The sequence below is a fragment of the Myotis myotis genome, unplaced genomic scaffold (genome assembly GCF_014108235.1).
Source record: "Myotis myotis isolate mMyoMyo1 unplaced genomic scaffold, mMyoMyo1.p scaffold_m19_p_12, whole genome shotgun sequence".
Taxonomy (NCBI): domain Eukaryota; kingdom Metazoa; phylum Chordata; class Mammalia; order Chiroptera; family Vespertilionidae; genus Myotis; species Myotis myotis.
In genome coordinates, this window is record NW_023416316.1 from 32,336,203 (window position 1) to 32,351,342 (window position 15,140).

The 15,140-nt window shown below is 44.4% G+C and overlaps 1 protein-coding gene across 2 annotated transcripts in view; it reads left to right on the forward strand.

Moving 5' to 3' along the window:
* Window positions 1-15,140, forward strand: part of FRMD3 (FERM domain containing 3) — a 228,982-nt gene that overhangs the window by 193,752 nt on the left and 20,090 nt on the right. The gene's annotated exons all lie outside the window — the stretch shown is intronic.

Genomic DNA, 15,140 nt, shown 5'->3' on the forward strand with positions numbered 1-15,140 from the left:
TTGTGCCTTTAGAGACTTAATTCCAGAAAGAATCTCACCATACTTGCTTGCTGCTGGTACCTGGTGAGACGAATTTCTCCTATTAATGTCATTTATAAAAAAGAATTAGAGGAGTGAGTTATTTATTTATTGTGTGTGTGTGTGTGTGTGTGTGTGTGTGTGTGTGTGAGAGAGAGAGAGAGAGAGAGAGAGAGAGAGAGAGAGAGAGAGTTAGTTTTATTCCATTGATTTTTAGAGAGAGTGGAGGGGGGGGGAGAGAGAAACATTGATATGAGAGAGAGACACATCATTTAAAATCTGGATACTGGGCAGTTTCAAAAGAGCAGGTCACTGTGTCCCCAAAAGATCTCCTTTACCTATAGCTTAACATCAAGAATTATTTCATGGGGAAAACTTTTCAGTTCATAATAGAGTTGGATGCAAATAGATTTGGGGAGAGATAGCAGCAATTAATTCACACTGAAGTGTAAAGAATTTGTCAGTCTTTTCCTGGAAAACAAACAAAACTCTAACCATTAAAGCTTTTGTTTTTCCAGTTCCCTTTTAGTCCCATTAGAATGTCTGACATAGAATTGTTGAGCAGAGGAATGAATGGGTGAGACTGAGAGGCAGAGGGAATTATGGGAGGTCTGGTCCACCTGTGTTGGTTGCTTGTGTGGCTTGGGGAAGAGGGAATAGGGGAACAGTGACAGGTGGGGCAGAAGGCTAGGAAAGGGCCAGATCATGATGTTCTCCATGACTTGCAGGAGAGTTTAGACTTTAACCTGAGGGCACTGGAGGATTTCAAGCATGGAAATGACCTGATTGGAATTGTGTTTTGTATCACTTGTGGTGGCAGAGGGCAGATGAGAGGCGGGTATGACTGGAGTAATTTTTCAACCTCAGAAGTGTTGACCTTTTGAGCTGGATAATTCTTTGTTGAGGCCTGGCTGGTGCATTGTCCAATGTTTAGCAGTACCCCTGGCTTCAACCCAGTAGATGCCAGTAGCATCCCACCAGTCTTGACAACCAAAAATGTCTCCATGTACTGCCAGATGTCCCCTGAGTAACAAAATGCTCCCTGGTTGAGAATCACTGGTTGGGGGCACAGAGATTGCTCAGGAACCATTGCTCTAGGTGAGACAATAGATAAACAAGAGCTGAACTGAGGTGGTGAGAGTGGGGCTCCGGAGGAGGCGGGGGATTTAAGCTAATGAGCTGCAGGCCTGTGAGGGCGGGGTCACCGATTATAGGGCAGGTATGCAGCCCATGGCTTCTGTCCAGGTTTTGCCCTTGTCTCCCAGACTTTCAGAGTAAAGAGATGTCAACCTCTTTAAAGATGAGACCCTTGAGACTCAGGAAGGTTTAAGTCATCATCACACGGGGAGCCAGTGGCAAAACTGATTTTGTTTAGAGAGCGGAGATATCTCTAGTTAGATACTGTGCATTGCCTCACTGAGCGTCAAACACGGACAGCATTGCTCACCTTTGACGTCTGTTTCTCATCTCAACCTAGTGGCTCAGATTCTTGTTTGGGGGAATTTCAACTCACACATTTTGGTTACTGGATCCATAAACAGGTTACGGTTGGCAGTGTGAATCCTATTAAAGGAGTTGTCTGATTAGGAATTTTTTAAAAACATCAGGCTGGGAGAAGAAAGAACATCTTACCCTGATCCTTGGAGGCCCCACCTCTGCGAAGTCATGGAAGGCCCTGCTGCCCAGCATCACATGAGTGCCCTGATGGTGGCATCTCTGCTTTACCATGACGCTCCAACGTCAGAACCACCCAGTTGTCTGACAAGATTCTTCTGTTCTTCCCAGGACTTCAAGTTTCTCAAAGACAGCTGGGCAGGGCATGAGTGCCCAGAGGAGCCCAGTGGCATTCTGGGAGAATGTGTGACCCTTTCACCCATATGACAGCTGGAGGATTAGCTCTGAAGTTGGCTGTCTCCTATACAGAAAACAACAAAATCAGTTCCTAGGCACCACTAGGCAACGAGAAAGTTTTCAGTGTCACCCCTAAGTTGTTCAGTTATAGGATCTGATTAGTGCTGTGAACTTGGGATGAGAATGGCAAACCGCTTGAAAATGGCCACTTAGAGCTTTTGAAAGATTTGGGAGAAGAAAAATATGTAGGGCATGGGAATTGTTCTGGGTGAAAATTACATTTTAAGGAGTCATTTACCTGATGTAAAATGAAGTAGGGTCTTCACAGTGCAGATAGCAAAATATTTGCGTGTTTTGTTGGCGGAGTATATTTTTCACTATGGAAAAATGCTGGGTCATGGTAGAGGAGAATGAAATGAATCACATGCGACTTGGTAGTTAAAGATTACTGACGCCCATGGAAGATCATCTTGTCTACCTGAGCAGTGGCGCAGGCGGGCAGAACTAAACAGGCAGGACACCAGCTTTCTTCCCCTTGGTAGATAAAACTAAATAAGAGTTAAAAATATTGACACCTTCCTGGTGGCATAGTGGAGACACAAGAATTTCTACAAATGAGTGTCTTGGGGATGGCGATGGGGTTGGGCAGAGGATGGCTTGAAGCTGCATTTGCCTATGATTGAGAAAATGTCTATATCAAAGAATAGATGGAAAGTAGGGAGGGTGATAAAACTAACTCTCCCAAGCTACTCTTTAGCACTGTCCCTGTAAATGTTGGAGTGTGTGTATGTGATAGGTGTGGCTCTCTGTGTGTGGGAGGACAGTGGGAGTGTTTAAAGGGTCGTTGACGTTGTTTGGCCCTAGGAGCTTAAAGTGTGGTGTCATTGACATTCTAGAAAGTCTGTATGTGAACCTGTGAAGGCATTTTGAGCATATAAAAAGAGTATTGTCATCATCCATCAAGCATCCCTCCGTCCCAACACATAGCAGGTGGCCTGTGGGGCCAACTGCATTTTCCCATGTGAGGGCCCCTCCACTTCATACCGGGCAGAGCCTTTCACATACTACACAGTTGTTCCAGTCCCGTCACTGGTGAAGTCTAACAGCCCAAGGCCGCTATGGTGACCCTGGTTGTGAATTCTGTTGCCCACTCTGCTCCCCTCTGGTCTCCTCCAGGCTTATCTGATATGAATTCTCCTCCCTGTTTCTCCCTTTGTGGAGTTCCATGGCCAGGACTCAGATTTACCCTCTTTTTTTTTTTTTTTTTTTTTTTTTTTATTACGTCAGTGTCTTTCTTTCCTGCCATTTCCCCCATGTGCTAAGTCATCTCTTCCTTTGGCTCAGGCTATGTCAGGATGTGCTTTAGGAGCAATGCACTGGTCTTTTTGGAATTTCCTTTATGTTATGTTCCATCAAACAGGAGGAGCTGTTAATGAATCCTGTGGAGCCGCATTCCTCTTGTGGTCACCAAGCAATGAGCTCCAGCTCTAATCGCACTTGCCCCTGCCACAGGGTTTGTGATGGCTACTTGTTTGTATTTTCTTATTATAAACTGAGTGTATCATCTTCTAGAAATTTTGGAAAATACAAAATAAACATCAATAAGCAGAAAATCATCACCTTCCAGATTGTCCCACCTCTTAGAGGCAATCAATGTTACTGTTAGCAGCTTCCTGTGCTATGCATTTTAATGTGACCATTCTTGTCCTGTGTGTATAACTTCGAAGAGTCCTGCTTTGTTTGCTTAACATTGAAACCACAGTAGTTCAATAATTTAATGCAAATGCAGACGAAGAGTTTAATATCCTGAATTAGAAGGGACTCGGGCAAAGCTCCGTGTTAAGCATCATTTCATCACTGTTCTCCTGAGCTTTTCCATTTAGTGGTACCCAGTCTCCCACGGCCGACAGACATCCAGCAGCAGAACCTGCTCCTGCAGGAGCTAAGAGTCTCCACAAGGCAGGGGACAGCTTCTGGTTTTCCTTAAACTGTGGTGTCAGACTGGTAGAGAAATTCAGAATTCATTATTACATCCGTTGGTAATAGTTTGGGTCTGCAGTTTCTCTAGGGCAGTGGTTCTCAACCTTCCTAATGCTGCGACCCTTTAATACAGTTCCTCATGTTGTGGTGACCCCAACCATAAAATTATTTTCGTTGCTACTTCATAACTGTAATTTTGCTACTGTTATGCATCGTAATGTAAATATCTGATATGCAGGATGTATTTTCATTGTTACAAATTGAACATAATTAAAGCATAGTGATTAATCACTAAAACAATATGTAATTATATATGTGTTTTCCGATGGATGGTCTTAGGTGACCTCTGTGAAAGGGTCGTTCGACCCCCAAAGGGGTCGCGACCCGCAGGTTGAGAACCGCTGCACTAGGTAAGAGAGTCCAAGAGCAACTGGGGGGTGAGGGGAGGGGGTGGGGTTAGTTAAAGGCCTGAGCAAGTGCTGCAAATTCACCTTTTGTAGTATTTGCAGGCTCCTCAAAGCTTATCACCCTTTTTGTGCTTTTCTTTTGAGTTTGTTTCATCTTTGGAATTTGGTTTCTGGTATTTGCTGCTGAGTACTCATAAGAATTTTTATCAGCTGAAAGAGATCTTTGAAATTTAAGTATTTAGATTGCTGTAGAAAAGATAAATGCTTGTTCCTGATGCGATTTAAGTGCATGTCATCTTGCAGGGATTTGAATTTGCTACCGTTGGGAGCCTTATATTCCTCATCTTTAGAACGAGAAAATTGGGCTTGAGCAGCACTCCAAGGCTCTCTAGCTCTAAACTCTTCGATTCTTTTGCTGAACGTCAGGGTCAGATTCCAGGACTACAGGGTCAGATTCCAGGACTACAGCTTCTCCAGTGAGAATGGGAACCTGGGGTCAGGAATATCTTTCCTAGCTTTTGAGGGTTAGAGGGAATGTTGCAGATGTTCTAACTCAGGAATCCGCAGACTGTGGCAGGGACTGTGGCAGGTGGCTGCCCCCCACCCCACCCCTCTTACTTTTTTATTTTTTTTGGCCCAAGAGCTAATGGTTACATTTTAAATGATTATATATGAGTACCTACATAAAAGCCTTGCTTTTAACCTCTTGGCCTGCAGAGCCTCACAGTTACTTTATGGGAAAGATTTGCTGGTCTCTGATCCAGCATTCTACAAATGAGAAAGCTCAGAGGTGAGTGCTGACTTGTGATCAGGCCCTGGTTCTACACCCCTGGCCATGTATGACATCAAACCGCTAAAAAGGCTCACTCCTCGCTAAAGCCGAGCCAGAATCTAAGGAGCTGCATTTATTTTTCAACGACATCACATGAATTCTCAAAAGCTGAGCTGATTTCTATAAACGTAGGGAATCTCTGTGGCTCAGTGAGAAGAGCTCCTGCGTGTTCCGAGCAGTGTCTGAGCCGTTGGCCACCGTCACAGAGGCCAGGACCCAGCGACTCCTCGGAAACTTGCAACACAGTGGACAGGGTCACCTCCCCTTGGAACGGGTGGTGAGAAGGCTGTGGACAGCGTGTGCCCGCCAAGCCATTCCTAGGAGAGCCAGCCTCAGGGCAACAGACCTCCCGCAGGAAGCCTCGCTCCCCTCTGGGAATCACGTTCTGATTTTAAAGCTGCATTCGTTAAATAAGGAACGGCTCACCCTGGGCCTCGTGCTAATTACTTCTAGTCCGTGGTAAGGATCATTGTCTCACTAGTGAAAGCAGTTCGCTGCGGTACATCCCACATCACCGCTCCTGCTCATGTTGGCTCTTCCCTGCTGCATGCCGGTATTCATAATGAATTGCTTTAAAGGATACGGCTGGGGCGGAAAAAAACATCAGCCAGTGTCCCATGAAGTCATCCTGTGGCTGTCCTTGCGGGTGGGGGTGCGAGCCAGCGGGGAGCTTAAGCAGGAGCGGCTGTGACAGCCAAGGCGCGGCCTGCGGCGGGGAGACGTTGTGCTTGGCACTTGGACCAGCCAACACGCCCAGAGACCGCGGGAGAGGAAAAGTGAGAATGTGACCAAACCACTCCTGTTAGGAAGCAGAAGCTATACTTTTCTGGATTTTAGATGCGCTCCCCAGGGAGCATCGGGGCTCTGTTTCCTAGTGCTTTTGGTAGTGGTCTGGCGGCGAGTGTTGAGAACATGTTCTGGATGGTACCCGGGCTTCTAATGGCGCAGGTGCGAGGAACATGTCCGCTCCCTTCTCTACTGCCAGGACGCGGTGCCAGTGACGTGGAAAACAGTGCTGGGTGGTGTGTGTTTCACTCTTGGGTACACTCAGACTGAATGGGCAGGGCTGGGAGAACAGGCGTGGTCAGCTGGCACAGGCTGGAGGTTGGGGTGTCCTTTGGGGTGCACAGGCCATCTACAGAGGGGTGCAGCCTCCCGCTTGGTTAGGCTGATGGTGAATCAGAGGCCCCAGAGCCATGGTTTCATAATAAGTATAACACGGGTGGGAAAGAGTAGGTTTATAGTTATAATAGAAATAAACAATACAATAATTAATAAATAATAATGCAAGAATAATCTGTTTCTCACACTCATAACTTTTGCCCACCCTTGTGTGTGAAGACAGCTGCACATGTATCTTGTATCTAATTTATAAATAAGTATGCATTTATTTACAAGTGTGAGAACCCCCCCAAAAAAAACCAAACAAACAAACAAAAACAAAACACCACACAAACACATACACACACCAAAAAACATGTTTGGATAAGCTGCTCTGGATCGTACAGACCAGTGGACACAAGAAAAGGCAGGGCATGTTTTTAAAACTCTGAAATCCCTGTTCATGCCAAAGCTCAGATTCCTAAAATAGAGGTGAGAGCTATTGGCTCTAGTTACGGCAGTGACATGCCATTTTACATGCTTTTGGTGTTTCACGCTGGTAAACCACCAGGCTGAGTCACCCAAGCACGGACTGGGGTTTGCCAAGCTGTTTGGTAGGTGCTGTGTCACTCTCACTGAAGTGTTCTGTGGTGGCCCTGGGGCCCAGTGTACATGGGGCCGGATTCTGCTTGCTGAGTGGACACGCACCACCACGTTAATGGGGATTCTCTGGTGGAAGGAGGACTATTGGATAGAGTGAGGGTTTCATTCATTCATTCACTTGATAAATATTACTGATCTGGCACGTGCTGGACACTGACATGGCCCGAATCTTATTTCCTCTTTTCACAAAACGAGATGTGATGATTTCTAAGTTTCCTCCCCACTCTGACTGTTCTTTAATAATTCTTCCCCCAAATGGTTGCTGTTCTTAAATATGTGCGTTTCATCAGTACCTTGGAGGAAACAAGCTGTGGACATCCTACCTTTAAATGTGGCTGATGAAACAGTCAGCATGCGGCACAGTGACCTATAAAAGCAGAGTTAAATTTTTCTTTTCTTTTTTGTGAGTTGTAAATTTCTAGCATAAAACTGAAAACGGATTGCAGCTAGCAAAAAGGGAACATAAAATGAGTGTTTCCCCCCACTTGAAAGAGCCCTCACATCCTTTAACATCTTCTCTTAGAAGTCAAGTCCAATGTGGAACTTTTTAAAACCCCAAATCTCCACTAACACATAGGAAATGTGAAAATGGGCAGACGCTTTGGCTGAAAGAGAAGGTAATAATAGGGTTTTCAGGATGACCCACCAGATAATCTGAGCATAGACTGGACTTTGCTGTTAAATATAGGAGTATGCACATTTAAAAGTATCAAGCATCCCCTGGAACCATGGGCTTGTTAGTCCCTGCCTGAGCCCCTCTACCACAGCTGCACAATTTGGCCCCTAAATATAGGCTCAGCCCCATTCCGGACTCTAGGACCAATCCTTCCCTTACCTGGAAGGGAGCTAAGCTGAAGCCCCGGCCTCTGGCCCAGGCTGCTGGTCCTGCTCTCTTTCTTGCTCTGTCCTGTCTTCTTCTGGTCCTCAAGCCAGCCTGGCTCCCTTTTCTGAGTCTTTGCCTTAGTGGTGCCTCTGATTCTCGACACCCTTGGGACCTTGAGGGCCAGCCCTTCTCCCCGGGTCTAGGCCAGACGCCTGACCCCTACCAGTCCCTGGGTCCATGCCCTGCTCTGCTGATTGACAGCCTGCCTGGATCTCCTGTCTGTCTTGGGTCTCCTGGGGCCCTGTTCTGTCCCTTCCCAGAGCAGACTCTTCCCCAGCACTGGGAGTTCCAGAAGGGCCTGGCTTTTTCCACAGGGAGACACAGATGCCTGTTTCTTCAAACCATCTGCAAAACTGTTGGGAAATAATGGAGAAAAAAAATTAGAGCTTCATTTATTAATACAGCCCAATTTAATTTCCTTTAGTCAGAGAAAAATGGTTTAACTGTAATGGTGACTTGTGCCTGGAGGGAGTGAAATAATAAAGTGGAAGTGATGGAAAAACAAATCCATCCCACATTGAGACGAAGGAAATGGAGTCTTGGTTTAGAATACTAAACACAGAGCAAAAGAGACTGTTCCATGGGGAGCCAGTAAGGACAGCGATTCACCATTTCTTCTTCCGAGGGAACTTATGGGTGGCTGCCATGGCACCTGCACTCTCAGCAGATTGCCTTGGTGTTTCCAAGTCACATGACATCAGGGAATGTGTAAGCCCTAGGTTCAATGAGGATAGAGCGAAAGCGCTTTGTTTTTATGGAAGGAAGAATCTGAATTATACTAGTAGGTAGCCTTGGTCAGCAAGATGGTTTAAGTTTTACTCTAAGGGACTTCCTCATGCATGTTTCTGAAGAATGCATTATAGTTGTGAAGTTCCTAGACCCTGTCCAACATCTGTGGGGGATTTTCAGCTGGTTCATCAGTGGACAGCTATGGACGGTTTTCCTTCGTGGTACCACCACCCTACAGTGAAGGTAACTGCAGGTATCCAGGTCCTGTCTTTATTCATAAGGTTTTAAGAGGGCCTTGGGTCAGGGAGTAAGGATGTCTCTTATAGTAGATAAATCAGAGAGGAACGGACAGTTATGTTACTGCACAGTCTATGGGTGGCCTAGTGGGTAATGACTCCCAGGAGGCTTTTTAGCGCTGTCAATGGAGGTACTTGATTCTTGGAGGTTGAGGTCTTGTCTCTCACCATCTTCCTTCTTTGGCTCCTCTAATTCTCTTTTACTCGAAGTATGGATTCTTTTGTCCAGTTTGCAGGTGTCAGAGGTCTTTGTCTTGGAATAATGGCCTGTGGAATTAATGACCAAGTATTTGTTGTCATTGCTTTATTGTTGGGTGAGTTAGATTTGGTCTCTGGGTTGAGGATAAAGGAAAAACCTCCAGGAATTTTGTGAGCAGGGGTGGAGGGAGGAGCCCATTGATTAATGTTTCAAATTATCTTACTGTGTTTGGAAAACAGTAAAGCTTGTTCTTCACTGGTGTGTAGAGAGAAACAAGGCAGCGATGTGGAAAGACCACTGAGATTGTGCTCAGCTGTGATCCAGGGTCTGGGCCAGCGCTCAGCACACTGAAGGGGTTCAGGGGTGTTTACTGAATGAATGTAGGACTGTCATCCAGTTTGTAAATTGGCTTAGCTGACTCCTCGTGGAGCTTCTAGAGCAGCCCATTGTGAGCACTCTGTGGGAGAGGAGGGTAGAGGGCAGTAGAGGCAAACTGAGGCTTGCTCAGACCTTGGCAAAGGCACTCAGAAAGTCAGACCCTAAAGAAAAAATTCAGTATTTAAGTGTTGAGTTCAAAGCATCACCTAGGATATATAGAGCAACGCCGTGGTATTTTAGGCTGCAGTGTTAAAATTTCATACTCAATTGTTGGCTTCCCTAGGGCTCACCAACTTGTAAATATTTTAAGTATATTTGCACCCCACTTAAAGCTTCTGCAGGTCTGCTAAGAAGAACAAATGTCAACAGCAATTTTCTCTGGGCTGTTGCATTTTGAGGGACTACGGGGATCTCCTTCACCAGTTTCTAACTATTGGTAGTTCCCAACTTTCCTACGCTGTGTGGGTGATGCTTTTAAAATAACAATAGCAACAACAACAATAATAATAACAGCAACAATAACAATCTAAGATTTATTTTCACAGATATTGACACTGAAAGGTTGGGATGAAAAGCAGGGACAGGCGACAGGGAGGCAGGCGGTGGGCACAGAGCAGTGTCTGATGGTCTCCTTCCCTGACATTCTGTGTCTGGGTTTTCCTGCCTGTTTAGAAATAATCACGGGCAGCAGGAGCAGACAGAGAGGCCCTGCCAGACTCTGCCCCCCTCCCCATCCCCCAGCACACATCGGCTGCCTACTTAGAGACGCCACACTTATCAGTGTATGGGACTCTCAGGAATACAGCTGGATGCGCCCTGATGCCAAAATGCTCTGCAGCCCGAGTCCCTGCGAGGTGTGTTCTCCTTCCCCACGATGGTGGTGGGGAGATCCTAGCCGTGCTGTTTGAATTCTGTTCTGTCTGCTACTGTAATTCTCCAGAGAGTTGGCACTGGCCTTCCTCCCACCATCGTATGGCGTATGGCGATGCTGGCCCTACCTAGCAGGGTTCTCAGGTCACAGCAGGAAACACTCAGTGCTCATCTGATAAGGGGGTAACAGCAGGAAGAGTATCTGATATGTGAGAGCATCTACATGTTTTTAGAGTCTTTTTCATGGAGGTTATCATCATTTGAGACTTAGGAGCATTTCCTTGAAATGGACAGGACAGAAATTGTTGCCTCACGTTACAAACCAGGAAATTGAATTGTATGGATGATTGACTACCTGGCTGTCTGGTCCTAGTCCTGTCACTTGGTATTGTTGGGAACCGCCTCTGTTTCTCCTTGCTATACACCTAAGAATATACTCATCACGTCACAAATATAGTATTAAGATATTCATATCATATTTAAAATATTTTAGAAGTTCTCTAAGATATGTGATAGTCCCAGGGTCTCTTAATAATGTGCCGGGGTCCAACCCCAGCAGGTCCAGGGGTCCCCAAAGGTGTGGACGGAGTCGGCGAAGAAGGAAGGGCACGGAGACAGTGTTCAGTTGATCAGCAGCCTAGCCAGGATCTCTAGCCAGGATCTCCAGCCAAGTTCTGGTCTGGATCTCCAGCGAAGTTCTGGCTAGGATCTCCAGCCAGGTTCTGTGTCCATGTTGTCTTGCTAGGTTCTCCAGCCAGCTTCTGTCACTAGGTTCTAGTCAGGTTCTCTTGCCAATTTCTGTAGTCAGGTTCAGTCCAGGATCTTTTGCCATGTTCTCTCGCTAGGTTCTGTCTCTAGGTTCTGAGGCCAGTTTCTGTCCAGGATCTTTTGCCATGTTCTCTCCAGCGAAGTTCTTCTGTCTCTAGAGAACGTTCTGTGTAGGTTCTGTGCCTAGGTTCTGTCTCTCTTGGTTCTGTATTCTAAGTTCTGTGTCTTGCTGTCTTATTACATCTGTATTTATACCAGTTGACTCAATCCTATCAATCTCTATTACAAAGGTTAGGGCGTTTCTTATCTCCATTCCAGGGAGTAAAGATTATGTAGCTTAAGCATGATTGTTTGTAGTTAAAGTGATTAATTACCCACCTGGCACTAGTTAAGAGGTTTTATTCCCTCCCTAACTTCAGGGGAAAATCCCTACCTGGGGAAACAACCTTTCTCAGAGACCTTGGTTAAAACACATAGTGCCAAGAAGGTGAGCAAACATATTAAGAACAGTATGCCATATATGCCAGGTCCCTTGAAACAGCAAGCATGGACCGGCTCCCGGCAATAATGGATATTTACAGTCTAAATTTATTGCAAAGAATATTTCATAAAATAATTTTCTATCTTTCTAATTGGAGTTAGAAGTTAGCTAAGCTTTCATTGAGTCTCTTTAACTATTTCAACTAATGGCCGAATCCATTATACCTGTGAAATGTTAGTTACCAAAACAGCTAATACAGTATATAGGATGTTCATGATAGATGAAAATAGCTAGCATTTATTAAGTGTTTACTACATATCAGCCATCCAGTTACATAGCAGCCAATATCATGACTGTTTTCCAGACAGAAAACTGCATTTCCACAGGCTTATGTAACTTTCCCCAGGTGACAGGGCTATCAGGCAAACTTGACAATCAGCAGTACTGCTTCCCTACTATTTGGGGAGAAGTAACTAGAAATGCTAAGAGACAGATGGTTGACAGAAGGGAGATAAAAGAGACTATTTAAAGTCTTCACTATCTTCCCCTTTAGTTAAAGGAGAGGAAGGAATGAGCATTCATCAGGGGAAAAATGACTGAGCACTGCCAGGAGGAGACTCAGTGCCGATGCTTTAATCCTTGCTTTGTACAACTGCTTAGTAAGTTCTAGTGCATCATGTAGGAAGCAATACTACAATAGGCAATGGATATGCACAGTCTCCTTTTCTTGTCATAGCAACCTTGAGGAGGGGTATTGTCTCCACTTTACAATTGCACCAGGGCTCCAGGTTGTCCAGTAGCTCCAAGTCACCCACAAAGCAGAGGCCAGCTAGTTGCTCTCCCCAAATCTGTCAGGAAGCTCTTCACAGAGGTAGACATGGAATTCAGGCCTGCGAATGGCATTTCTCACTGAACTCTCTCCTCCTCTTTGCCTTCTGCTTGATTTATCAGTGTTTCTGGCATCTCATTATGGAAAATTGATTCCTTTCTTCACACATCCTCTGCTTTCTTTAGCCTCTTGCCACTGCCCAGACATGCATTCCCGATCTCTGAACAGACAAATCTGACAGGAAGGGCAGTCAAGGGCGTCTGAATGTTGTGCTGTTGACATGGTTCTTTTGAGCACAGTGCCTGGAACAAGAACGATCCTCCCTGTGCAGTATCTCAGAATCTTTGCTTTGGCTCCACATCTCTGCATCCCTTTCTTTCTTCTCTTGAAATGTAGCCACACCTTTGGGCAGAGTGAGGGTTAGGCAGGGGGAAATGGCTGGTCCCACTAGGTTTTCTCTTTCTTAAAATGAAAGCAGAAGGCCCCCAGAAGAAAGAGAACCTACTTGGGATCTCTGAAAAGTAGCATAAAGAGTGAGGACAGTATCAAGAGAGGGAAAAATGCAAAATGTCTGAAATGCAAAATATTATGGCTAGTTGTGATTAATAAAAGGAAAGGAGACATTTTAAAACTATGGTGAGATTTTAAGCTGGAGAATTAATGGAGTAAATATTTGGTGGAAAAGAATGGTACTGGTTTTGCTTCAGGTTTTTTTTACTTACTTTCTATTTGTTTGTTTTGGAAGGTCTGTTGTTTGTTTAGAGTGGGCTGTCAGATAACATGTTGCTTCATAGATGCTAAGCATAGAGACCTATCGGGCAAAGGGAGATTTTCTCATTGTCTGAGCCCAGGCCCATTGCCATGCAGATGAGCCTGTGTTAATCTTTGAAATGCTCCATCTGTGTTACTGTCAATCATTGACTCATCTAGAACAAGGATTTCCTGATTTGTTCTTTAGCAGCCTAAAGATTTTCAGTAGTTCTTCAAGAACCACTGTCAGTAACTAGTAAGGGCTTTGCTCCACACAGGGATTCTGCTCAAAACTAGATCACAAGGGGAATTGCAAAGGGTTGCAGATTTTGTGAAAATTTAGGGGTATTTTCCTTTCAAGTTTCAGGTTTGGAAACTGACCACACCCATGAGAGTAGGAAGGCCAACCTGTATCTGGAAGGGATGACCTGTGTGAGGGGAGGGTGGCCCCCTGTGATGTCCCCAGAAGTGTCCTCAGCTCTCAGTGCACAGCTGGCTGCCACCCTACTCCCCTTTCAAGATTTACTAGAGGCCCGATGCACGAAATTCGTGCAAGGGGCTCGGACCTCACAGCCGCCCTTGCAGCCCCGGCTTCATTTGGAAGGTTGTCCAGAATGACATCTGAAAGGATGTCAGGAAGGTCGTTTGGCTGTTCGGTCTAATTAGCATATTACACTTTTATTATTATAGGTAGTCCTGTCTGTATTGTACATTTTCATATAGGTCTGGTCATATTGCTCATATAAACCGTTTTTACTTATCAATGTATTGCAAGCTTGTCCCCACATCATTAAACTCCTAAACAAAAATTTTAATAGATGTATAATATTCCATCACATGTATTTAACAATTTTCCCACTGGAAATTTAGATTGACTTTTTTTTTTTTTTTTTTTTCTATAAGAAATGATACTGAACATATATGTCCAAAAATTTTTGTCAACATTTCTAATTATTTCCTTAGGATAAATTCCTAAAAGTGAAATTTCTGGGCATAGAATATCACACTCAATATTCTAAACTTCTTTCCAGAAATGCTAAATTATTTTCCCATTGTGAAGTATAACAATGAAGAATTTCCGCTGACTGCCCTGAATGTAATGCTTTGTTTTGTCAGTAGAGAAAAAGAAAATTTTTATTAGGAAATTACCTCTTGGTGCAGTAGCTATTTAAAGTAGAAGAGTGCATGCATGCAGGATGAAATTGTGTGTGGAAATTTTTTTCTTCTAAAAATGAGAGTGAACAAAATGTACCAGTAAAGACATATAGCAAAGATAGCATGTGGGGCACAGTTATTAATCAGTTGAAATCTTTTCAAGTATAGCATGTCCGAAAACATTGAAAAGTTTGCTCCCTGAGCACGCTCACTGGGATATAAGCACATTTTATGCCTCAGACATACAAGTGTGGACTTTCAAAGTGCTGAGAATTAGATGTAACATTTGGATTCTGAATTTAAAACACATTTGGTTTGCTCTTGCCAGTGTAGCTCAGTTGAGTGCCCTCCTGTGCACTGAAAGTTGCCAGTTCGATTCCGGGTCAGGGCACAAGCCCAAGTTGTGGGTTCCATACAGATTGATGTTTCTCTCTCACTCACTCTCTCTCCCTCTCCCCTCCTCTCTCTCTCTCAAAATCAGTAAAAACACATTAAAAACAATAGAACACATTTGGTTAGAAGTGGGAACACTAACAATTCTCATTCTGCACTGTTTTCCTAGTTAACTGATGTTAATTGAGTGCCTGGGTTCAAATCATGGCTTTCCTGAGTGTTAATTGTATGAATTTGGCCAGGTCAATTACTCTCTATAAGCAGAAGATGTTAGCATCATGGTGAGGATGGAGATTATACTGTGAGGAGCTCAGCACTTCGTCTGGGGCTATGCTTTCTAGTCTGGCAGCCCAATGTGGTTTCTGAGCACCTGGAATGTGGCCGGTCTGAATCGATATATGCCCTAAGTGTGCAAATGCACACCAATTCCAAAGCCTTAGTACAAAAAAGAAATCTACTTTATTATTAATTTTTATATTGTTACATAGTGAAATGATACTATTTTGGATATCTTGGCTTCTGAAAAAACACATTATTAAAATTAATACATTTCTTTT